Genomic DNA, 26,922 nt, shown 5'->3' with positions numbered 1-26,922 from the left:
CCTATAAATCCTATGAAATATACTGATAAATCCCATGAAATTTATTGATAAATCCTATGAGTTACCTCTAAATCTCAGGAAATTGACCTATAGATCCTATTAACTTCACATATACCGTAAATCATATGAATAAATATAAATCTCATGAAATTTACCTATAAATGCAATTAAAATAATTCACCTATATATATCCTTTTAAATTTACCTATGTACCCTGTGAAATATACTGATAAATCCTATGAGTAGTTATAAATTTTATGAAATTTACCTACAAATCCTATAAAATTTACCTATCAATCTCTTAACTTTAAGCATAAATCCTAAGAATTGTCCAGAAATCCCATTAAATTTCCTTATAAATTCTATGAAATTTACCTATAAATCGTATGAGTTGCCTATAAATCCTATGATTTGCCCAGAAATCCCATTAAATTTCCCTATAAAGCCTATAGAAAAAACTATAAATGGTATGAAATTTACCTATAAATCTTAGGAATTTCCTATCAATCCTAGTAAATTTCCCTATAAGTCCTATAGAAATAACCATAAATGGTATGAAATTTACCCAAAAATCCTATGAGTTACCTATAAATCCAAAGAATTAACTATAAGTCCCAGAAAATTAACCATAAATGGTATGAAATTTACCCATAAATCCTATGGGTTGCCCAGAAATCCTAGTAAATTGCCCTATAAATCCTATAAAAATAACTATGATATCAAAATGTCCCCATAAATCCTATGAGTTACCTATAAATCCCAGATATTACCTATAAATCCCAGATAATTAACTATAAATGCCATGATATTTCCCCATAAATCCTGTGAGTTGCCATAAATCCCATGTGGGGAAGAAGCTGAGGAGGAAATAGCCATAAAAAAACAGAGAGAGAGAGAGAGAGAGAGAGAGAGAGAGAGAGAGAGAGAGAGAGAGAGAGAGAGAGTCAGTCTAATTAGAGTACTATAACTGCGTGAGCAAAAGTTTTAAAAATAATTTTTTCGCTGCTTTGTGGTCAATTTGCATAACGGAGAGGCGTTACGTGGTCCAGCACTGAAATTTCGGAGAGCGTCGACCAACGACTACAAAACAAACTAAAGCACGCAAAAATCAGTCTGTAAATAGATGAATATTGTGTATAATATGTATATTATAGTCCTTAGCTTTAAACCAGAATGTTCTAATGGGCATTTTATACTTGAGATATATGGAACTCCATATATAAGTTTGCTAACACAGGACTAAATGTGCCCCACATACAATGATAACTTTTACCATAAAAAATTTTGTTGCAGTTTGGGGATTCCACTTAGTCCTGCATTAGCTAACTTATACATGGGACATTTTGAAACAGTAATTATAAACCCTATCAAACCTGCAGATATGATTTGGCTTCGTTATGTAGAGACGACATCTTACATACTGGAAAAGTGAGTGGGGCGGTTTCGACATCTTTCTCCAAAAATTAAATTCCTTGGTCCTGAGCATAAAATTTAAAGTAGAATGGTAAAGCAATAACCAAATCCCCTTTTTAGATGTCTTAATCATCACAGCTAATAACTACAAATTCACTATCTACAGGAAAGTGAGATTCTCACTTTCATTCATACATTTTTACAGCTATCATGACATTTCGGTCAAACTCGGCATAGCAAGTAAGAAAATCTGCTCCCCAGATTTTCTTAACAAAGAGCTTGAAACAATCAGAAATCAACTTAAAATACCCCAAGCACACAATAGAAAAAGCCATGCATAAAGCAAAGAGAATTTTTTACAAACAGAAAACAGGAAAAGGAAAAATACACAAACAAAATCATAATCCCTTACGTGGATAATTTACGAGAGATCACACAAACCTTGGGCCAACCCAACCCTTTCATCTTCACTTATCCGAATACACTGGGGTAATCCTTTATTAACGTTCAGCAGAAACCAGTTTCCAAAGACATAAGGGTTTATGAAATCCCCAGTAGCGATTGTGATAAGTCATACAATGGATTCACCGGAAAATCTCTCTCGGAAAGATAACTCAACATAAATACTCAGTTAGATATGTTCAAAATATTTCGGCAATTTTCCATTATATAAATAAAATGAACCATAGTTGATACAAATGTCAGAAGGTAGAATCTTCACCAATAAAACAAGATATTAGGACCAACCTTTCCAAAGGACCCTGGAACTCTGACCATTTAGACAATATCTTCCTTAAGGTTAAAGTTACCCTTGATCATGCTTCTGGCAACGATTATAGGATAGGCCACCACCAGGCCATGGTTAAAGTTTCAGGGGCACAGCTCATACAGCATTATCCCGAGACCACAGAAAGATAGTAGACCTGTTTTTGGTGGCTTTGATTATACGCTGTAGCGGCTGTACAGAAAACTCGAGGCATTTTTCTTTTATTATGATGGATATTCATGAAGATTTGCTACTTGTTGCCATAAAAACCATATTTTAACAATTTAATTAAGTTCTTTTATTGCAAAGTCGGTACATATTCAACCGGGGGAATTGTGTAAGTTCCATCCTCAGATTACCCTGGGGACATTAGCCCACAATAAGATGTGCAAATATTTCCTAAATTTTCACAGCTAGGCCCGTTGTGGCTCGGTACCGTTGTGGTGCTCTCTCTCTCTCTCTCTCTCTCTCTCTCTCTCTCTCTCTGAAGACTTTTATCTTCCTTACATTAGTTTGAAGTGTTATTATTCAGCTCATTGTCCATCAGTTCTTTGAAAGGAAAATGATGATAGACATAAATGCAGTTGTGCATAGAATGCACAGCTGCATTTACGTCTATATTTTGCTTCTTACTACACACACACAAATATATATAGTATATATTATGTTTTCTCGTTCTCGGTGTCTGAAACTGTGAAAGTGACTCACTAGCACTCCTAAAAGGCCTTGCTAGAGAACAGAAACATAAGAAAAATAAATCTATGGCTGAAGACCGGTATTAATGGAGGGAAAACTTATATAAAATTCCATAAAGATTTAGTATAACTGAAGTATATTTCCATTACATTTATTCCTTAAGGGTGACAGGGACTCAAACGGATCCTGAAATTGAACGGAAGGCGGATGATTATAGGTCAACCGGGACACGTGGCTGGGAAATACTCCAAGCGCAGAAATAAGGTTTGCACGCAGCGGGTCGCTGAATAGTCCTGGCGCTGCTTCCAAGGGATTCCAAATTTCCTCTCGCAACTAGACGAGATATTTGCATTCACAGAGCGATTGCATTCCAGGACCAGTACTAAGGCGATAGACACGTGGGGGATGTTGAACACAATTCGCTCTTATTATTTCACATCAAAGTCCGCTCACAGGGACATAGAATTACTGGGAGCTTATACAGAAAGATACACTGCATTGTTTTATTAACTAAGGGGATGTTTACCATGAAACAACAACGTTACTTCCCGATGTAGTAGATGCTAGTCTAGGTGGGAATATTACCGTTAGATTTATTATCACAACTAGCATCAGAAGGGGAATTATTCACAGCATTGATTGTAGCAATGGGGGAAAGTCACCTTGGAAAAGAAAACGAAAAGGAAGTACAGACAAGAGGCGAAAAACGGTAAACTGACTGTTCTTCTTTACAATTACTCCATTACATGTTACCTGGCCATCCGCGATGTTTTACCATGAAAACAAAAACAACGTTACTTCCCGATGTATAGATGCTATTCTTAGGTGGGAATATTCACGTTAAGATTTATCTTACTTCCCGATTGTAGTAGATGCTATTCTAGGTGGGAATATTAACCGTTAGATTATTATCACCAACTAAGCATCAAGAAGGGGAAGTTATTTTTCACAGCATTGATTGTAGCCAATTGGGGAAAGTCACCTTGGAAAGAACGAAAAAGGAAAGTACAGGACAAGAGGCGGAAAAACGGGTAACTGGACTGTTCTCTAAATTACTCCATTACAGTACCTGGCCATCCGCGATGTTTGACCATGAAACAACAACCGTTTACTTACCCGATGTAGTAGATGCTATTCTAGGTGGGAATAATTTACCGCAGAATTTATTTACTCCCGAGTATGTAGATGGCTTATTCTAGGTGGGAATTATTACCGTTAGATTTATTATCACAACTAAGCAGTCCAGAAGGGGTAAGTTATTCAACAGCATTGATTGTAGCAATGGGGGAAAGTCACCTTGGAAAGAAACGAAAAGGAAGTACAGGGACAAGAGGCGAAAAACTGGTAACTGACTGTTTCCTCTACAAATTACTCCATTACAGTACCTGGCCCATCCGCGATGTTTACCATGAAACAACAACGTTACTTCACCCGATGTAGTAGATGATATTATAGGTGGGAACTATTACCAGGTAGATTTATTTACTTCCCGATTTGTAGTAGATGCTAGTTTCTAGGTGGGAATAAATTACCGTTAGATTTAATTATCACAACTAGCATCAGAAGGGGAACTGATTTCACAGCATTGATTGTAGCAATGGGGGAAAGTCACCTTGGAAAGAACGAAAAGGAAGTACCAGACCAAGAGGCGAAAATCGGTAACTGACTGTTCTTCTAAAATACTCCCAGTTACAGTACCTGGTCCCATCCGCGATGTTTACCATGAAACAACAACGGTTAACTTCCCGATTGTTTTTTTAGTAGATGCTGTATTCTAAGTGGGGAATATTACCGTTAGAATGTTTATTATCACAACTAGCCATCAGAAGGGGGAATTATTCAACAGCATTGATTGTAGCAATGGGGGAAAGTCACCTTGGAAAGGAAAGAAACGAAAAGGAAGTACAGACAAAAGAAGGCGAAAAAAAACGGTAACTGACTGTTCTCTAAATTACTACCATTACAGTAAACCTGGCCAATCGCCGGATGTTTCACCATGAAACAAACAAAACGTTACGTTCCCGATGTTTAGTAGATGCATATTTCTAGGTTGGGAAATATTACCGTTAAAAGATTTATTTACTTCCCGATTGTAGTAAGATGCTATTCTAGGTGGGGGCATAATTTACCGTTTAGATTTATTATCACAACTAGCATCAGGAAGGGGAAGTTATTCACAGCATTGATTTGTAGCAAATGGGGGAAAGTCACCTTGGCAAAGCAACGGAAAAGGAAGTACAGAACAAGAAGGCGAAGAAAAAACGGTAACCGACTGTTCTCTAAATTACTCCATTACAGTACCTGGCCATCCGCGATGTTTACCATGAAACAACAACGTTACTTCCGCCCGATGTAGTAGATGCTATTTCTACGGTTGGGAATATTACGTTAGATTTATTTACTTCCCAATGTAGTAGATGCTAGTCTAGGTGGGAATATTACCGTTAGATTTATTATCACAACTAGCATCAGAAGGGGAATTATTCACAGCATCGATTGTAGCAATGGGGGACTGCGTTATGCTAACCAAAAATAGGGAATGCAATGCTGAGCCAATAGTGGGGAAAGTCACCTTGGAAAGAACGAAAAGGAAGTACAGACAAGAGGAGAAAAACGGTAACTGACTGTTCTCTAAATTACTCCATTACAGTACCTGGCCATCCTCGCTGGTCTTGGCTTCTTCTAAATTGCTGGCTGAAGTTTCTCACTATGTAAATGGACACATGGGCGTTCCCAGAGGGGGAGGGAGAGCGAGGGGGGGTGAGGAATGAATGCAGCGGCAGCTCGAGAAGTTCTAAGAAAGATTGCCGGTTTCTTCTTGGCTTCATAACCTCGCTTACAGCTCTCTCTTCCCAACATGTCCTTTGCCCAGGGTCCATCCAATTTCTCCTTTCAGTACAAGCCCCACCCAAAGTCTGAATCACGGTGCCCTGCTGCATTTCTGTTGGGATTAATTTTGAAGGCAGCCATTCTGAAGGGACAAAGAGGTATTACTCAAAGAGAATGGAGGCTGGTGAAGAGGGGTGAATGAAAAAATGTCTGAATTTCCTTCTGAAATGAGTGTTTTTGCCTTGGTTATGGCCTAGAGGTAATGGCAGGTCTTTCACAAGTAATATGTTTACATTGCTGGCGTTTCACATCAAGTGATGCACTTTCAGAGCTGGAAAATTACACGTAGGCAATAAAAAACATAAAAAAGCCACATGTAGACCAGAAAAAACTTTGTTTCAAGTACCATAGGCAAAAACGAATGGAAAACTTGAAAGAACAACCACCAAGGCAAGATCTTAAGTGACCTAAGAGAGGAAAGACGAAAATAAACATACGAAAGAGACCTGTAGCAAACATTAGGCCATGAATAGTTGGTTGGACCAGGACTGGGCATTGAGCTTAGGTCTACGTTTATCAAAAAAGACTCCGACACCATCAACTAAGCAGCCTTAAGCTGGTATCACACTAGTGATTTCTTGCTCGCGGTTTTGGCCAGCATCCAGTCGATGCTCGCGAGCAAAAGTGATGTATTGTCAAACTAGGACCTCGTGGTTTCGAGGAGCTGTAGGAAAAAGTAAACAAAACTGATCAGCTGATATCATCATGGCACCCAGAAATTGTTGGACTGTTGCAAGATGTGCTGCAGTGATGCGTTTCCTCGGAATCTTACGTGAATGCAAGAGTAAAGAAAAACGTTTGTGGGTTCAAGAGTGGCTCAGAAGAGAAGCCAAAGGTCTAAGAGTATGTCCTATCAGCAGCAGCCATCTTGTTTGTTTACACTACGCGGTCGCTTGCGGTTCGTGCTCGGTGCTTCCCGTCCAGACGGGAAGCCAAAATCTCGAGCTAAAAGCTCCCGGTTTTCCATTTTCGGCAGCAACGGCTCGCTGCTGGAGAAAAAAAGGCCTAGTGTGAGGCCACCTTTGTGAGCAGATCCAATAATTTCAAAATCATCTATGGACAACCCGCCCTGAAACTGACACCTTGATGACGTCATGTAGTGCACTGTAGGCATTAAGATTCTTTGCAGCGTCCCTTCGGCCCCTAGCTGCAACCCTTCATTCGTTTTACTGTACCTCCGTTCATATTCGCTTTCTTGCATCTTACTTCCTTCAAACCGTAAGAATCTACGACCTAGTGTTTTTAGTACTGCCCTAATAGTTTGTTCATTTTCACGCACGTCTGTTTTTCACGCACGTCTGTTCTTTAATATCTTTTTTTTCTGCTTAGTAATACAATTTGTTATTCATTCTTGTCCCATTTGATCGCACTCATATTTTAAATAAATGGAAGGCTTCGTTTGATTTTAAAGCAAGTAGGATCAACCAGGATTAAGTTGTATAAAAATGTCTATAATCTAGTCAACCTGTAGGTAGTACCTAGATCTAGAGTTAACACAGTTTTTATTATATAATTACACTCCATACAAATCAGTAGTGGTAAAAACGAATTTTGAGCTTACATCAAACCTTATTTTTGTAAGACTATGTATACATATTAATTCTAATCAGACTATGCTGATTATGTCGTTAAAAAACATTCGGTATTTTACTCTATTCATTCCAAATTCAGAAGTAGTACCATCTCTTGACACAACATTTAATAATTAGCAACAAAGCCACGATGTAACAGTTCCACTTCATTTGGAGCATGGTCGAATTTGGCTTAAATGTTTCCAACTCGAGATCTTTAACTAAATTTGCAATAGCCCGAACAAATTGTTAATGCAAAGAAGAAATGTATTATTGGTTGTCAAAATACGTAAGAAGAAAAAGCACCGCTAACCTTTGCGGACTTGAATTAATTTTGTTACGATTGCAAAACTAAATATACAACATTATATCACCACACCGCGAATTAGAAAACTGTTACGTGACAGGTGAATCTCAGTAGTAGCAGCTACGCGGAAGCAGTTATTTCCAAAATAAACCTTACACTTTAAATCCAAGGACAACGAGTGTCACAAGTCTATTATTTATAAATGTCCCTGGGACGTTTGTCGAAATAGCGATAGATGGCACTGGCAAGCAATGCATATTTTTCACGTTTGGTGGACTAAATATCAATAATAATGCATTATTGGTGACCAAGCTTACAATTGCAAGTTTCCAAATAGTTATTTTCAATCCTGTTTATACCTTTGTTTATTTTTTATTTTCCCATTTTTTCACACGCGTCTCACAGACGATGTGCAGTAACGTCTTGTTTATAGAGACAAATAACACGAATAATTCCTGTCCATTTGTTTTTTCTGTCGTTCATCATAATAGTTTTTGAACAAAGTGTGGTTGGACTTATGCTAAACACCAGTAAGTTACATTTAAGCCAAGAAAACATTCGGTGAAACTATGTATTGTCTGCAATATATTGCGATTTCAATCGATTGAGAATAGAACGAGAAATACATACAAATGCAACTGTGATGTTTTACTTTTCAGTGTGTCATAACGTTGCTGTAATATTACCGTCGTGGAGAACGATGAAAAAGTCATTAATTCTTTGTGCATCTGGCCATTTTTATTAATCTAGCTTTAAGGAGATGAATCTGAAGCATTGATAAGTTATAATTATTTGTCAAGTGCGTCATAACTATGCTGTGATATTATCGTCATGGGAAACGATGAAAAAAGTGATTTATTTTCGTCCGTCATACAATTTTGATGAATTTAACTTTAAGAAGAAGAATACGAAGCATTAACAAGTTATAATTAATATGACAAACGTCTTAAAACGACTAAAATCGCGACCATAAAAGCGAAAAAGGAAACCAAAATCCCAAGTGACACCAAATCCCACCCCGACGAAAGCAGAAGAAGAAGAAGAAGAAGAAGCAGAAGACGGGTCCGACGACAACGTCCCCGAAAGAGGGATCGGATCTCCCTTTCAAGCCCCGCCGACCCCCTAAACGCCGCCAGGGAAGAGGATCCGATAACACAGTCGCGAATCAAAATAAGATCTGACTTTTGGAGCTTCGTTCGTCCAGCTGAGCAGAGACAGAGAGACAGAGAAAGAGGGAGAGAGAGCGGATAACTACCAGAGCCACCTTCTTCTCCATGACTTAAATTCCTCCTCCAGGTGAGTAAGACGTGGGCGCCCTGTCTTGTAATGAATGAGACGAATTAGGGGGTCGGGGGGGAATTCGACTCAGTATTTTGGGGGGGATCGATTGCGTGGTGGTGGTGGGGGGAGGGCCATTGCTTCTGCTATAATGTCGTCTTCGATTTTAGACATTTGAATGACATATATTTCTTGTCCCCCGGAAGACATTTTGAGACGTACGACGGAAACGGGGGCGCGAAGTTGGCCCCCCGATTTCCGCCCGAAGGTCGTCGTCCGCCCACCCCAGTGTGGGGAGAGAGAGAGAGAGAGAGTCTTATTGACGTCCCCGATTGCCATGCTATGGGTTTGACAGTTGGTAGGGGGTTGTGTCATATCCATTTCAGAACGGCTCTAAATTATTCTGTTACGGCTGTAAATTATTATGTTTAACCTAGATCTAAATTATTTTATGGCTATAGCCTACATTATTCTTTTACCGCTTTAAATTATTATGTTACACTCTAAATTATTGACGGCTCAAAACTAGCTTATTATTTCATGGCTCAAAATTATTCTTTTACGGAATTCACGTAAAGCTGTTGGTCCCGTTCCACTGGTTCCATGCAAATTAAAAACACCACATAAACAAACAAGCACTCTACCGTAGTGCGACCACCTTCCCGAAAAAGTACTTTCAACGCGTCCTGTAACCCATGATAGACATGAGTCAAGAGCCAGCGTCTGTCGAAGCAACACTTTGAGACCTCTACTTTCCTCTCAAAGTCAGTTTTTTCTCCCAAGTCACAAATGAAAGCCATCATTTCCGATTTCTGGGAAGGGGGTTGTGCTATGGTAGAGCCCAGATGGGCATTATTTTGTAGGCTAGGCAACGTAATGATCAAGTTGACAGACCTCACAGAGCGCTGTCGTCATAGCTACCAAGGCTCTCGGACAAAGAAAAGTTAGAGAAAAAGTAAGGCAAGAGGCGTTAAATGGTAAATGAGGTTAGGTAGTATGTGTACGGAATTGTTCATTCGTTAGCGAGCGACCAGCACTTTAGCAGACATTTTGCCACCGCTGCTTTTGGCCAGGTTGTGAACAGTTGTCGTTTTTTGTAGGGGGCCTGGGCTATCAGTGCACCTCACATGGTGTACTGTATGCATTACTTGGAAGTTCTTTGCAGCGTCCCTTCGGCCCTTGGCTGCAACTCCTTTCATTCCTTTTAACTGTATCTCAGTTCACATTCTCTTTTTTCCATTTTACTTTTCACCTTCTCCTAGCAGTTATTTTATAGTGCAACTGTGAGATTTCCCTCCTGTTATACCATTAAGCCCTTTTTACTCTTTATTTTTCATTCACGGCTGAATGACTGCATACAAATATATCTGGTGTTTGGCTTTAATTTCATATTCTGTTTCATACCAGTTGTCATTCTCATCAGACACATGATCTGTGTCATACATTTCCAGCCTCATCTTATCACGTATTATATCTCCATGCAGGGGTATTAGCCCTGCAGAAATTTAACTGATGTTATTCAGAAGCCTACCATTTGCAGTGTGGAAACTCGTCGTGGAATACCTCACCACTCTGTACATTTCTCCTGTAGAAGAGGAATCAACATCTCATGCTGAGTTTCCTTGTCTTTCTTTTACAAAAATATGAAGGTTAACCTAACATTTTGATGGTGCAAAAACTTGTAAAAACTGTAATGTTGGGAGTCACTTTTGCTAATAAAATAAATGTGAGTAATCAGTATCAACAGATTGCATGTCGAGAAATTCAGTGAATGTGTACTTGCCCCACTAGTGGTAAACAACAGCTTTTAGTAAATGAATAGTTTTTTTTTTTTTTTTTTTTTTTTTTTTCATCAAAAGAAATCCCTTGAAGGTAGTAAAGGTGACACTTCTAATTTATCATATGAAAGTGGTTTTGATTTTTTGAAGAGCAAAGATGTCAAGTGAGTCCTTTGGTGCTCATTTTAATTAGTGTGGCCTTATAGTTGTATAAGCTGCAGACTACCAGTAAACAGATTGGTTAGTGAATTTTTTAATACATTGGAAGATGCAGATGCTGTGTTATGATAAAGCCCTGCCCCGTTAATGTGCAAATAAATAAGAGGACATCCCACAAGGGGAGTACAGTCATCAATATGTCTCACATGCCGTACTGTAGGCATTACTTAAGGTTCTTAGGCAGCATTTCCATTGACAATACCTGCAACCATTCATTTTCTGTACTGTAGGCATTACTTAAGGTTCTTTGCAGCATCCCATTGACCCCTACCTGCAACCTATTTCATTCCTTTTACTGTACCTCTGTTCATATCCTCTCTTTTTTGGCCTAGATTTTATATTCCAGTTCCTAATAGAGGACTTTGCCCATGGATGTCTTTAGAAGACTTCCTTATCAAATCAGGGCTTTGTCCCTGGACCCAATTAGAGAGGCAGTATTCTATATACACAACAATATAATAGCAGATTAAATTTTTTACCCGACTCAAAAGTTTCACTGTACTTTCAAGCTGGTTTTTAAAGGTTATAAAATTGAATAAATGGGCAATATATAGTACTATGTGATTACATTGATATACTTATTGAACAGGCTTAAATTATATTGTGAATTGGTAAACATCAAATTGTCACTTACATCTAATGGGTGTTTGTTAACAACAGTTAATTGTGCAACTATGAGATGCCTGCCAGCAAATGTATACTGGCCACTGTTCATGGTCCTTATTTGTGCTTTTACTGCAAGTTTTCCCTTTAATTAGACTTCTGATGGAGCTGCTCCCATCCTCATAGATCTTGTGCGCTTTCCTTTGTATTCTTTTTTGTCTTGTCTAAGTGTTCATCCATAAACCCACAGTCACTGTAGGCACTGATTAAGGTTCTTTGCAGAATCCCTTGAGCCCCTAGCTAATTGTGATTCGTTCATCTGAATGATATGGATGTCACTTCGCCCTGAGAATTCTCTGTGTGGTTTAAGAGCTTTGAGCGGTCTTGTTCACTTAGGAAACTCAGACCTTCTACTTGGGACCTTTCTCAGGTACTGAGTAGTCTCTCTCAACCTCCTTCGAGCCCATGCGTCAATCACCTTCCAGGAAACTGACTTTGGAAACAGTTTTCCTTCTGACTTTGGCTCCTATGAAAGAGTTGGAAAGCTTCAGGTTCAGGCTTGACGTAGCTTTTGAATTTCCCCCAGAATTCATGGCTAAGACCCAAATTCCCTTGGTTCATGGTGACAGCTTGGCCTCCTTTTCTGTTTCCTTAAGGCATGGAGTTTGTTATTAGCAACCTTCAAGAGTTTCTGCTTTGACCCGTCAAAGCACTGCGTTATCATCTGAACGTCTTGTCGCCTAGAGGTTAGGTGTTATTGACTTTACGTTAACACAAGCCAGGTCAAGAAAGAGGTGTCCTAGAACACGCTTTTGTTTTTCTACGCAAGGTGATTTGGGCAAGCCAACTCTCCATCATCAAGTTCTCCCACTGATTGGGTGCATGCAGAAGCGCATGACACCAGAGGATTAGGTTTCTCTTAGCATTTTAAAAGTACCCATCTGTTCATAGGCTTTTGGATACTGGTTCATGACTGCATCAAACCACTTTCACTTTTTGCTGCCTAAAGAACGTTGCCAACAGATCCTTCGATACTTTTTCCTTGGGTCCAGTGGTGGCTGTTCAACAAATGTGACTCATCCAGTGCCCCTGGCAGGACAGTTTGTATCTTACCTAAGATGATTGTATGGAGTAGGGAAATGAGTGAGATGACTGGTCTCTTTTCTTTCCCTTTTCTCCTTTCTTCATACCTATGTTCTCCTTTCTTCATACCTATGTGCAGTTTGAAGAATAGACACATAATACGCTAGAACTGGCTTGATGCAGATGAGCGTTGCAGCCATACTGTTACAGCACTTTTCATGTTCCATGCAAATCTGCTTCTCAGTAGCTTTAAACTCCTCTCTCCAGAGAAGTGGTGACTAACTTGTAGCTGACATGGTTTGTTGCTTGAACAGATATAGTTCTATTGGACTTCCATGAATGCAATGAATCTGGACTGAGTGTTTGACATCCACATATCTAATATCTCAAAGGCTTAGCTCCACTTCTTTAGAATTCTCATTTCTAAGAAGAATGATTGGGTTTGCTGAACCTCCAGTTGGTTCAGGAATCTCATACAGCCCTCCAATTATGAGTATCCTGTTATTAAAACCAAAGGTTTGTTCCACGTATGAACAAATGATAAATTTTTAATTAATTTTTATTTTTCATAGCTAACAAACCTGAGGTCTTAACGTTGACTGCCCACCTCTATTCGCCCCTCTTACATTTCATCCTGGATTGGAAGAAAGACTAATGCGTCACTGGATTGAAGCGCACTCTCTGGACTCAATTCCACCTCAACTATGCAACGGATGCCAAATGCCACAGATTCCTTGCAGGCAGTCCCCGGGTTACGACGGGTTCGGGTTACGACGTTCCGAGGTTAAGGCGCTTCTCAATTATATTAATCAGACATTATTTCCAGGGTTACGACGCCTACAACGCTCATCTTGCAGATGAAATATGACACCAAAAATGCAATAATCAATATTTGAAGGTATTTTGGGTGGAAAATGCAATAAAAATGCAGTTTACATAGTTTTCAATGTACCCAAAGCATTAAAAGTAAGGTTTTCTTAGGATTTTTTACGATGTTCCGGCTTGCAACGATTTTTGGCTTACGATGCGTCTCAAGAATGGAACCCCCGTCATAACCCGGGGACCGCCTGTATAGTCTTTGATTGTTTTTAACTAGTTTCCAGCTGGTGCCAGAAGGTTTATCCTATTGTTAAGTCATGAGGTTTGTTAGCTATGAAAAATACAATTTGATTAAAAATATGTCATATTTGGACTTTTTTTTTTTTTTTTCTTACTTTTTTCTTGTTACTATTCAGACCCTGCAAGTCTTCAGTGGTACCATAAATATTTTGTGTGATGTCATTCCATGCATTCTGTAATTTGCATCTTTATTATAGGCACCTGCTATGAGAGATGGTAGAGAGCCCAGCTAGCCTGCAGGAACTAGTCGTAGAGTTCATTGCCAGTAATGTCGATGAAGTCTGCACTTCCCGTTTCTCACTCGACGATAACACAAATAGACTTTTCTTCAGGTAAGGTTTGGTTATATTTTTTTCTTGTATGTTTCTATTGAAGAAATTCCACTTGTTAAATCTTTGATTTCTCAGGCTGTGAACTTTTTTTTTTTATATTTTATTAAGGGCTTTATTCAAATTGCAAGAACTGTCTTTTCACCGTCAGCTAAAAATTATAGAACAGTGAACTCCCCCATATTCATATCTATTTCCCATTATTAACCGGTTATTGGCACCATTAACCAAAACTCGGCACCACGTAAATCACTGAGTTTCGGTTAACAGCGGTTTTTGCTTATCAGCGCCCAGTCGAGAACAGAATCCTGTCGATAACCGGGCAGTGCATGTACAGAAAACCCCCCATATTCGTGTTTTCAAGATTCGTGGACTTCGCTATTTGCTGGTTTCTCTATGAAACATATATATCTACCCATTATTTGCAGAAAATTCTCCCATTCGCAGTATTCGTCACAGAAATATTCACTACATAATATATTTTCATATCAATTTCATGACTAAATGCACTTTTTGTGATAAAACTATTAAGATATTCAGGTACTATAAGCATTTTTAGAGGGCTTTTCTTGTGTTTGAACTATCAAAATACTAGGCAGTTCTAAGCATTTTCAGAGGGGTTTAAGTATTTGTGGATTTTAGCTATTCGTTTCAGGGGGGGGGGGGGGGGGGGGGGGGGGGTTCTGGTATGCATCTCCTGCGAATAGGGGGGATCCACTGCACTTGTCACATGATCTGTATTGTTATCTCTTCCATAAGTTCTCTTACACAAGTTTTAACCTAAAGCAATTTTTCTTGTATTTATTAATTTTTGCCAATTTTTTCACTCCCTATTCTGTTGCTGTTCCCTTATTAAAGGTAATCTTTCACCCCCAAGGCTGGAGGTGTATTGTTTTGCAATTCTTCGTTAAGTGTGTGTGTATTCAAGCACATTATATCAAGAGTCAAAACAAAACTCTTCATGTATGTTTCTCAGGTGATTCTTATAAGTTTTCTAGATGACTGCCTAGTTTTATCTGCAAACATTATAAGACATAAGTTTAGAAATCTTTTTGTCATAATTGAATTATTTCTAGAATGTGAAAATGTGTTGAATGTTTCAGGGATGAGAATGCATTCTGCCATCAAAATGTTGCCAACCTGCTGTTCCTGACACTAGACAAAAAGGGTCTCCTGGACGACTTAGTGCTAACGTTATTCGATCCCGCCGTTCTCCGTCTATGTCAGGTGGTCATTCACAATTCGGATAATTTAACGTGCAAGGGGCTGAATGTATTGAGGCAGCACCAGATACAGTCGGTGGACGTGAAAAATCTGACGAAGATATCGATAGACGAGTTAATAGGCTGCTTTGGAGAATGGACGGTAAACAACATACAGACATTAGCACTGAGCAGGTGCACTTTCATTTCCTCGGTCTCGCAGGTGCAGAGCAGAGGCGGTACCCTCGTCCGAAAGACTTTGAAAGGCAGCCTTGTTCCTACCAAAATGCACATTAGCCTATGCAAGTTGAAAAACTTGAGAGCGTTAAACCTGAGCGGTACCGAACTCACGACTCCTGCCCTCCTGAACATTTGTAGTGATCTTAAAAAGTTGACTTCACTTGACATTTCGAACTGCAGTAAGGTAGAATCAGTGGAGTGCTTGAGAATTAGAAAAAATACTCTGAAATCCCTTAATTTATATAACCTTAAAGTCCTCCGAATGGATGAAACGAGGAAAGTTTTGTTGGAACTAAAAGGTCTGTGTCATCTCGATGTTAGTGATAATAAGAATATGCAGAATCCGGTCGACCGCTTGATGCCGTCATGTTCCGTCGTGCCCGAGCTTCTGAGGAACCCGGAGTTTGGTCCGAACCTCACTTCAATCGACATATCAGGGCAGGATCAGACCAAACTGGAAGACTTGTATTTCTTCCTGAAGTTACATCCTAATGTGAAATTCTTGGGCCTAATGCATACCTCCCTCTGCTTAGACACAGTCTTTCTTGATAGCCATAGTTTAACGGTAAGTTCCAGCACCTTTTTTGTTTTTGTTTTTTTCCTTTACCTTTTGAAAACAATTTGATAACTAACCTTTTTATTACAATTTTAAAAACTATGTTGTACCTTATTAAAACAAACTCTCTTTCTTTACCTTTTTACAGACCCTTTTTTATTTACCTTTTGAAAACATTTATTTTGTTCATGAAACTTACCTGTCAGATATATATATAGCTGTATTTTCTGAAGTCCGACAGAATTTAAAAAACTTCCGACACACGCAGTGGTCGGCCAGGTGGTTAGTACCCATTCCCGCCGCTGGGAGGCGGGTATCAGGAACCATTCCCATTTTCTATTCATAATTTTTCTGTCGCCGGTGCTGAAAACACCTGTTTTCAGTACCTCCGGCTTACGATTTTGGAAATTTCATTGCCGCTAAGTATCCTAATTGTCTTTTAATTTATTTACTTGGATTTGTGGCTAGGCATACGCTATCTTAAATTAAAGATTTGAATTTGATTCATTTTTGCATAAGATATCTGAATCTAGTGAGGATAGTTTCAGAGGGTGTGTCTGCAAAGATAGGGTAGGGTGTGGCTACCGAAAGCTTCGGTAGATCCGCACTTGGTATGCACGAGGGGTATGGGTCTTGCTTCTTTCTTGAGATTTGTCATGTAAGGAGTGTGAGACTGTCTAATTCCGTAAGGGAGACGTATGATTCGTATGTACGCAATTAATCAGTAAACATGTCTAATTCCGTAAGGAAAAAGTATGATTCTATGTACGCAATTAATCAGTAACAAAAGTCAGGGTAGTGAACCTGCTAACCTTCCTGTAGACTTTATTTTGCCTAACCCTATAGTATGGCCTACGGGTTATGAATATGTCTGCGAGAGGTGATCGCTCTCCTTCATTGTTGTGAAGAGTGCTACTTCTGTTATTGTTACTCCTAACCCTGTAATGTTGCCTTCGGGCCCTAAAACAGTGTCTGTAGAGGTTATTGCCCTTTCTCTTATACTCTTTCGATTCGTAACTTAGAATCGAAAGTGCTTGCTTTAGAGAGCAATAGTGAAGTGGCTAAGTGCAGTGACAGTGCCCCTTGTGTAGTGGAGGGTGTGTCGATCGGCCTTTATTTCGCCTCTAGGCCGGGACCTCTGCTTGACTCCCAGGACCCGGGGAGAGCATGTCGAAAGCCGAAGGAGGGTTACGAGGAACCCCCACCGATCTGGCGTGCCTTCGGCAGTTTCTGATGAAAATCCCAGACTGCCAAAGTGCATGCACGTGCACGAATCCTGAAGGATTTGCTTCGTCACCTCCGAGGCGTCCTCAGCGCAAGGGTTGGAGCTCTCGAAGGACTCGCGCCCTCTAAGAAGCTTTAGAGAAGAGGACGCTTCACGTCTCTCTCTCGTCAGGAGGGAACGTCAGATCCGCCCATAACGCCTCTAGGCCTGGACCTCTGTCGGACTCCCAGGACCAGGGAGAGGGCATGTCGAGAAAGCCAAGGAGGGTTACGGGGAACCCACATCGATCTGGTGTCCCTTCGGTAGGACCTGTTGACGCTTCCCAGGCTGCGGAAGATCGTGCACGTGCACGAATCTCGAAGGATTGCTTTCTCGTCCTCCGAGGCGTCCTCCTCCCGTGCAGGGGTTGGAGCTCTCGGAAGGACTCGCGCCCTCTAAATAGAAGCTTTATAGAAGAGGACGCTTCACGTCCTCCCCTCTCTCTCGTTATGCGTTTGCAGTGAGAAGTTAAGAAGGCGAACGTCGCCTGATCACGTGTACGTCTTTTCCACCGAGAAATATGAAAAAGAAGGCAGTTTCTCTCGCTTGTTTTGACGCCTGTCAGGAGCGTGACACTTTTTCTGCACGCTTCTTTTGACGCTCGGCTTGAACGGGACGCTCGGATGGACGGGAACGCACGCCAGCGCGCCAGTGGACGCCGAGCTGACCGCGCCGTGGACGCCGAGCGGGGTCCTCTGCCATTGGACGCCGAGCGATTTGCGCCAGCGCATGCCAGGTTTGTCTCCTGGCTGAACGTTTCTGTTGAACTCTTCAAGCTCTTGTTTAAGATTTGAGCCTCAAGAATGTGAAGTAAGCAGTGCTTCAGAGGAAGCTTAAAGTGAACAGACAACTTCGTCTTCGAAACCCAGCAAGACCTCGGGTTTCGTGAATTCAAGAGGTCTCTGTCAATATTATATTGCTTTTCGCAAAGGTGGATGGAGTTAAGGAATGCTCAAGGGAAGATCTCGTTTTCTCTACCGCAGTCAAGACTTTGCGATAAGGCAGTTACGGGTTATGTAAAGGCTCGACGTCCTGCACGTCAGGACTCTCTGCAACGTTCAGTAGGATTCTTGCAAAGGCACTCATCAAAAGGACGCTCTTCAGGAAAGCGCAAGACAGGACTTCCTTTGCCATACTGCCAATAAAATTTAAGCTTTAGCAGGCATTAGTTGTGATACGGGAGAGGAAGCCGGTTGGAGAGTTTCTTCCTCTTCCCAGGATAATTTTGCAAGCTTTTTAGCCCATCTGAAAGGGTTTTTCAGATGATAGATTTTGTTAGTTTCTTGTCGGGACTACGCTGCCGAATTGAACGATCGTCGTTCTACCTGCCGTAAGCCCAGTCTCTTAACAGGATTCTTGCCCCTTCCTCGTTTGAGACGGGAATCCGAAAAATAAAATGCTCGACTTCCTGGATTACGTTTTGTCAATTCAGTGACTTTTCCCCCATTGACAATATACTATCGTTTTGTCAAGTAAGTGGGTATCCCCTCATTGACAAAATATCTTTGTCCCGTAAATGGGTTAGTTCTCATTGACAAACATCTCATTAACTTGATATTGCGTAAGCGAATAAGCTCTTATTGACAAGATTCGGAAGAGCTCTCATTCGTCATTCGCAGACTCGTACAAGAAATAGACTTGTAGACTACGTCAATGAACGTTTTATGTTCAATAACATAAGAAGAAAAACTTGAGCTGTCTGCTTCGATTCTCTAAGTTTTGTTCATGAAACTTGCCTTGTCCAGATAGTATTGTTATGTAGCTGTATTTCCGAATTCAGCTATATATATGTCTGCCAGGTAAGTATGAACAAACTTTATTGTGATATAATATCATATTTTGCCTTGCGTTATTTTACTACTGGTTGGTTCAAGTCATATACGCTTGCTGTAGTTACCTCTTCGGATGGCAACCGAGAGGTCTATTGTCTATTATTTTAAGGACATTTAATCGTTACTCCCTGCAGCCTTCCAGGAGTTTCCGATTTATCTTTTACCGTTGTTGGTATGTGTTCTGACGACACAAACGCATCTATATATTTAGCATTTTCTGTTTCGCTTGAATATACCCAGCTTGAGAGTCTCTTTCTGCTCAAAAAAATAACGGACCTATTTCTTCGTAGAATAGGGTAGCTGGAAACCCAGACATAAAGTTAAGAGACGACGTTCATAAGCTGCTGGCTGCTGCTGTGTCTGTCCTCCAGTCCAACCGAGCCAGTAACAGATCGTGCGCTGTCATGCGCGGTAGATTACCTCTCTCTCTCCTACTTGGGACTGACTAACCGTATCTCTGTGCTGGCGGTTACGTCTCTCCTGCGGGATTGACTGACTAACTGTATCTCTTGTCTACAATCACGGACTTTAGCCTAAGATTGAGGGGATTTCTTAACGTGAATGAATAAAAAACGTTGCATTCGTTTTGCTTTACTATGTTCAACAGAGTTATCTCTTAATCCTTTCGGTGCTCGTTACCGCACGGTATAGAACTACGAGTCTACCGCAACATTGCACTTTTATATGCTCTCCTGCTTAGGCAAAGCGCAGCCTTATTAGGGAAGTAAGCATACTGGGGAGGGAAATGGATGAGCTTGCTGGGGACCATTTCCTTCCTGAAGAAGTTTGTTTCCCCGAATAGACTGCAATTCAGACCACCACAGTTTTTTCCTACCGGGAAACTGAAATATTATTCAAGATCTAGGAATGATTCTGAACATCTCTCAGTGCGTCTATCACCTGAGGTGATAGAAAGAAGGTGCCGGACATCGGATAGGGTTTCAGATGTCCTGGATCTTAATCTGAAAGAAGTAAAAGCAATTCGGTCGTCCCTCCAGTCCTCGAAACGAGTTTTTGGAACCAGTGGTCCAGATCAACTCTGATATTCCACAGCTCTCTCATATCTTAAGAAGTATCTTCTCTCGGTCCCTGTTCGAGTTTACGAGAAAGAGCCTATTATAACAACAGGCGTAGAATGTAACGATCCTCTAGAGGTTCGTTACAGGATTGCAAAAGTCCGTACGAATCGTCTTGATCGACGGCAGCAACTATTGACTTCCGAGTGGAATCTTTCTTAGAAGTAAGTTGAGAGTTGTGGAGACTTTAGGGACGCCCTTTCATTCTTCTCTTCAATATGTTGAGGACGAAGAGGCTTCTTCTTCTCTGCTCCCTTATTCTCGATCCGGGATCTGGTACCATTAAACGCCATCCTATGATATTGAACGGGGATGGATGTTTAGTCTCTTTTCCCCTTTTTCAATCGCTTAGGAAATGTAATAAGAGGATTTATGACGTCACAGGGAGCGACAATGATGCTGATCGCCCCATGTTGGCCTTCAGTATCCTGGATTCACAGAGGTCACATCCTTCCTAGTTCACTTTCCAAGGACCTTTTCCGAGAGAGTCGGTCTACTCTAACTCGAAAGGTACCTATAACCTCTCCGCTCTGAGTCTGACTACGTTCAGACTATCGAGTGTTTTGACAGGAATAAGATTACCGTCTTCCATTTCCGTCTGAAGAATGGGATAAGCTGGCAGTCACAACTATTAAAGAATACGTAAATATGTTGTTGACGGCCTTGGGCTCAGAGATTTGCGTCTGTCAAACAACAAAGCCCTTCACGATCTTTGAGTTCTGTGGAATCTCGAAACTCGCTCCACCAATTCTACTTTTTTGTTTTTTCTCACCTGTTTTCTCGGAGTCAGACACTCGTTCGAGATTCCAGGCGACAATATAGTAGCCCTGAGTTTCTTGTTGACGAAGTCGGTTGCGTTTATACACCCCGATGATCGTGTAACATGAGACCAGGTTGGACTGTCAGGCATTCTTCCTTCGGGACTGAATCGCCTTTGTGCTCCTCACTCCTTCTCTGGGCACCAGAGGCTCGAGTCAGGAGTTGATTCGCTGACGACGTTGGGTGCGTTGATACACCCCCCAAGGTTTGCTTAGATTGAATCGCCCAGGCAGTCCAGACACTCGTCCTTCAGCGAAGAATAGTGCCTTATGGTCTTCAGGGTACAGCCTTGTTGTCCTTGATTCGTCTGACTGTCAACTGGTCGGTCACCTGACTTTAGTACAGACGGACTGACTGTGCATGTCCAGATCGAAGCTTTCAATATGGAACTTGGACGTAGTCTGAAGTTCTTGATGTCAAAGCATTCGAACCTCTCCTACCTGTTAACTTCTTGCATGTGATCAGGAAGGCCTTCTTCTAACCACCCTAGATACGACAAAAGAGGGTTAGTGAGATTTAAGCCATCGTCACAAGTTTTGGCTTTAGAGCAACACAAGGCGGTGTGCTCTCTTAAGCCTTCCGTTGTGGCCTAAGAATGGAAACCCGTTTTGTCCTTGGGCCAGGAGCTTGGAAGCAAGGATGGCACAAGTTAGTGGGGCAGGAGCCAGAGAGAGTCCTGTGCCCTGTCGGGTCTCTCAAGTTTTATCTACATAAAACTCAAGAAAGTCGAAGTCATTCCGGCGGGCAATCTGCAGTGTTCCGAAAAAGACCAGACTTGCCCATATCGAAGAACACCCTGGCTTTAGTGTTAAGGAGTTCTTTCAAAAATGCTCCTTCATTGTGTTTGCACAAAGATTTGAAATCTTTTTATCTGAATGCTCACGAGGTGAGGGCGCGGCCTCGAAGCATTTCAACAGAGCATGGCACTCAGCAACATCCTGAGTACCATGTTTTAGCGAAGCAACTCTGTTTTCACTTCACACTCCCTGAGATGTGAAGATGGCATATGAGATCTGCTGCTCGCTAGGGCCATAACGTGTCTGCAGACACAATCTTGGGGGCAAGAAGTACCACTCGTCCTATCCTGTAGAAATGGTTAGGAAGAGCTCTTAATTTAGTTGTTGAGTCGCCGACAACGGCGACTTCTTAACTCTTAAGCCTTAGTTAACACACCTTAACTTTGGCTAGGTTGGTCAGGTGGTGATATATATATTTTATATATATATTTATTTTACTTCTTAGCCCTCATGGTATGGTCAATATGGTCTAGTCACATTGTGGTCACGCCCCGTTGACAGATCATCTGGAGTGCACCAGCTTTATAGGTCTCTACCTCGCTGGCAACTCTAGTAAAGCAGAAGCAGTCTTGGGTGACAGTAATCATGAAGTCAGCTATGCTAACAGGTGGAACCAAGATGTAAATCATCTGCAGGCATTTGGTTTCCCCAAAATCCATCTATTCTGTCCCTTCCCCACCTCCAAAGGTGGGATTCAGCTATATATATAGCTGACAGGTAAGTTTCATGAACAAAATGACATTGTTATGATACAATAAAGTTTGTTCATACTTACCTGGCAGATATATATAATCAAGTACCCGTCCACCTCCCCTCAGGGGACAGTGGAAATTAAAATTATGAATAGAAAATGGGAATGGTTCCTGATACCCGCCTCCCAGCGGCGGGAATGGGTACTAACCACCTGGCTGACCACTGCGTGTCGGAAGTTTTTAAAATTCTGTCGGACTTCAGAAATACAGCTATTATATATCTGCCAGGTAAGTATGAACAAACTTTATTGTATCATAACAATATCATTTTTTTACAAATAGACTTCTTTTTTTTTTCTCCCTCTACCTTTTTAAAAACAAACTCATATTACCTTTTTAAAAACAAACTTGGATCACCTTTTATACAGAAATTATTTTTAATACGTATATAAAAACAAACTTTCCAAATCATACCCTTTCTTTTCTTTACCTCTTTAAAAACAAACCACTTCTTCATCTTCAGCTTTTCCCATCCTTATATGGGGTTGCTGTTTATTAGTCTTCTCCACCCTCTGCGATCATGCACCACTACCTCACTCTCGTTCCTCTCCCACATGTCCCGTTTAACTGTATCTCTCCATCTCAGTTTTGGTCCACCTCTCCTCCTTGTCTTGGGCACTTCCATGTTCATGGTTCTTTTACATACAGAATCCTCCTCCTCCTCCTCTCATGACATGCCCAAACCATTGCAGTCATCTCTGCAGCTTCTTTGATACTTCTGTAACTTTCACCGTCCCTCTTATGAAGTCATTTCCTATCCTGTCTCTCCTTGTCACTCTACATATCCAACGTAACATTCTCATTTCTGCCACTTCCATCCTTCTCTCCTGTGCCTTCTTGAAGGGCCATGTTTCACAACTGTACATCAACACAGGTTTGACGATGCTCTTGTATATTTTCCCCTTCAGCTTTACATTAAATCTTTTGTCACATAGCACACCTGATCTTTTCCTCCTCCAGTTGCACCAAGCTGATTGTATTCTGTGGTTCACTTCCTCCTCTATCCCTCCACAATCAGTGACACACAACCCAAGGTACTTGAAGGATATAGTAGCTCTTTTTACTTCTTCCTGTTCTAAGTTGATGCTTCCCCCTTGGTCTCCTCCATTCGCCCACATATATTCAGTTTTAGTTCTGCTTATCTTTATGTCTCTGTCCTCCAGGCACACTTCTCCACAACTCCAATTTCCTGTACGAGTCACTATCACATCCATTACCATATCAAAAGTATAGGGACTCAGGGCAGAGCCTTGGTGGAGTCCAACTTTCACCTCAAACTTCTCTGTTGTTCCCACTGAGCTTCTTACCTTTGTTTTTGCTTCTCTAAAAACAAACCACTACAGGTGGAAATGATATTTTGAAAAGTTATAACGATTAATCTTTCTCATTTATCTCCAATGTTATTTCTCTATCCTTATAATACTTTTTTAAGTTTTGTTTTCTTAGAAATTGCATCAGTTTTTATAAATAACCAGCTGACCAACCTGGTGCTGCCCGGGAAAACTGAATGATAACCTATAAACTGTCCCTTTCTCTCTGTTAAGATAATTGCTTTAGTTTTATTACCTAGCACCACCCCCCTCCCTTCCAACCGGGGACTGAACTTGGATTTACAGGGCATCGGGAGTGTTACAATTCATCATAGCAACCTTGAAAACTATGGATTAGACACTAATATTTGTCATTTTCAGTTATTTGTATTTTTCACACTCCCCCTTAGTACAATTATGTCTTACCTCCACAATATTTTCCGTATTTTAAGTCATATTTATACCAAGTTTGGTTGAAATTGCTCGCAGTTCAAAGAATATGTGGCACATACACACATACATACATCCATTTTTATATACGTACATATATAGATAGATTTAATACCGTCGTGTTCTTTGACATAATAACAATGAGATAGCTTTTAGGTAATATATTATTATTATTAATTCTCTGTCCCAAGTTAAAAACGGCCTGCTATACCTACATATTATAATAAATTCACATTAACTGTGCATCTGATGTCTAGGCCAGTCCCTAATGACGCTCCTGATTGGCTGTTGATAAGCCAGTCACGGCTGGAAACTCCCAGTCTCTAGAGAGAGTTCACATAGGTAGGATGTATGTTCCACTTCTCCTGAGGGATACTTTTAAAAGATATATCCCTCAGGAGAGGTGGAACTTACATCCTGCCTTTATGAACTCTTTCGAGAGACAGAGTTTCCAGCTCTGTGATTGGCTTATCAACAGCCAATCAGGAGTGTTGTAAGGGACTGGCCTAGACATCAGATGCACAATTGATGTGAATCTGCCATATATTTTCCAGCCATCTCAGTCTTTGAGATCTGTCTATTTTCTGGCTTCTTGCCACTAACTTTCTTTTTATGATCTTCCTGCTGCCACATTCTGGCTATGAATCTTCCCATGCCTTTTTAAAGTCTCCTCCATTTTCCTTGGCATTCCAAGTTTTAAGTAACAATCACAAGTCTTTGCGCTCTACTGTTGGGACATTTGTATTTACTAGTAGTCTTGCCAGCTCTCTCCATTTAATTCATGCTCTACTTATTTATATTTTTAATGCTCTTTTAACTCAACCTTGACAGTCCAGTATGTCCCACCCAAGGTAACAGAAGTACTCTACATTTTTGGAGACATTCTTATATGTGACATGGTTCTCTACTTCCCTCCCCTCCTCATTGCTCTTGTAATAAATTTTGGGCAATGAAAATCTCTTCTCTGTATCTGTTTTGTAATCCTGAGTATTTTGTGACACTTGTCTGAAACATTAGATAATATCAATACTGTACAGTATTTACATTTTTTTTTATATATTTCCCCTTCATGGGGTTATGTCTAATGGGTTCTCGCCACTTTCTTAGCCAGGTTTTTGTCTTGAATTCTTATCTGACCAAAGATTTACTAATGGGCTTTCTTAGTAGGTAACATCCAATCAATTCTGTCATGGGGGAAATGAAATATTGCAGTTATGTTGTCTCTAAGAATTTATTACAATAAAAAAATTAATGCTTTATTGATTCTTTGTTTATAAGATGACTGGAGTAGCAAGAACCGACCAGCTAGTGGAAGCTCTGAAGAGATATCCAACAAGAATGGAGTACATACCAAAGATTTTATACAAGATTTTCATGATGACGACGCACTCGGAGACTCCAACGCCTGGCATAATAAAGGTCTGTGAATTTTAATAATTTAGTTATTAGTTATATTATTTTATTGCAACTGTATTGAATCTATTATTTTTATTCACAGTGTCTGGTTAAACTAGTAATTGATGGTGCATATTAGTGTATGTGTAGTACTAAAAAAATTGCCATTAATGTAATACTAGAGAATTATGCAACAAATCCAAAATGAGAAACTGTAGTGTTATTATAATATTTACCCCTCTGAGAATGAATCTACACCCTTTAATGCATTTTTACTTAGCCGCCACCGCTCATGTTTCTCTGTATGTAGAGAGTTCAATGTAATATTAAAGTAACTGGACAAAACATTTTATCTTCAAACAGTTTACCCAGTTACATAGTAAGAAGTTGCATTTTTTAATACATAAAACAGAATAGTTGTATGTCATTTTGTTTTAGAAGATCCAGTGCTTCAAGACAGCTATATTCAAGTCATGATTTTTTTTTCTTTCTTTTTTTTTTTTTAAAGAAACCTGGTTAGTCAAACATTTGATAACAGTATATAGCTTCTGACTGTAGCTTCCTATAGGGTTTGCCTTTTTATATGGTACCTTTTGGGCAATGCTGCAGAATATATGTGAGTAAAGGTGAATGGAAGTGTTCCTTCAACCCACAAGTACATCGCTTTATGATACTATTTTTCCATTCCTTATCATCCATTCCTACCTAGTACATATCTGCCCAATATCTTTTAATCCTCAGTCATGTTCTCTCTCTTCCATGAAACTTTCCAGCCTCCCCTAACAATTGTGTCAGTGCAGCCGCAAGGTTTTCCTCCTGTTCTACCTTGAAAACCTTTTTACTCTCAATTATCTGTCAGCGATTGAACGACCACACAGGTCCCAGCACTTGGCCTTTGGCCTAAATTTTATATTTCATTTAGGATCTTTATCTTGCTTTAGTATTGACTGTTCTCTTAAGAGCAAATCCTTCAGACAAGGCCAGTTCAAGTCTAGAATTGTGGTTCACTAATCTCAATGATTTGCTGTGTGGTAATTAATAATAAAGATATTGCAATGAGAATTAAGACTTTAAAGTCATTGGCAAATGAAACTATTTAATGCTACAGTGTTCCCCCGTATTCACAGGGGACTGGTACCAGACCCCCCTTCCCTCCCCCACAAATAGCTTGAACCCAT

At 40.3% G+C, this 26,922-nt stretch overlaps 1 pseudogene; it reads left to right on the top strand.

The window, feature by feature from the left end:
- The first annotated feature begins 8,703 nt into the window (after nucleotides 1-8,703).
- LOC135199323 (protein zyg-11 homolog B-like) overlaps nucleotides 8,704-26,922 on the top strand; it is a 49,485-nt pseudogene continuing 31,266 nt past the window's right edge.

Source organism: Macrobrachium nipponense, chromosome 25 (assembly GCF_015104395.2).
Source record: "Macrobrachium nipponense isolate FS-2020 chromosome 25, ASM1510439v2, whole genome shotgun sequence".
In the NCBI taxonomy this organism is placed as follows: domain Eukaryota; kingdom Metazoa; phylum Arthropoda; class Malacostraca; order Decapoda; family Palaemonidae; genus Macrobrachium; species Macrobrachium nipponense.
The sequence above is the reverse complement of the archived record's forward strand: the minus strand, read 5'-3'. Positions and strand labels throughout refer to the sequence as shown.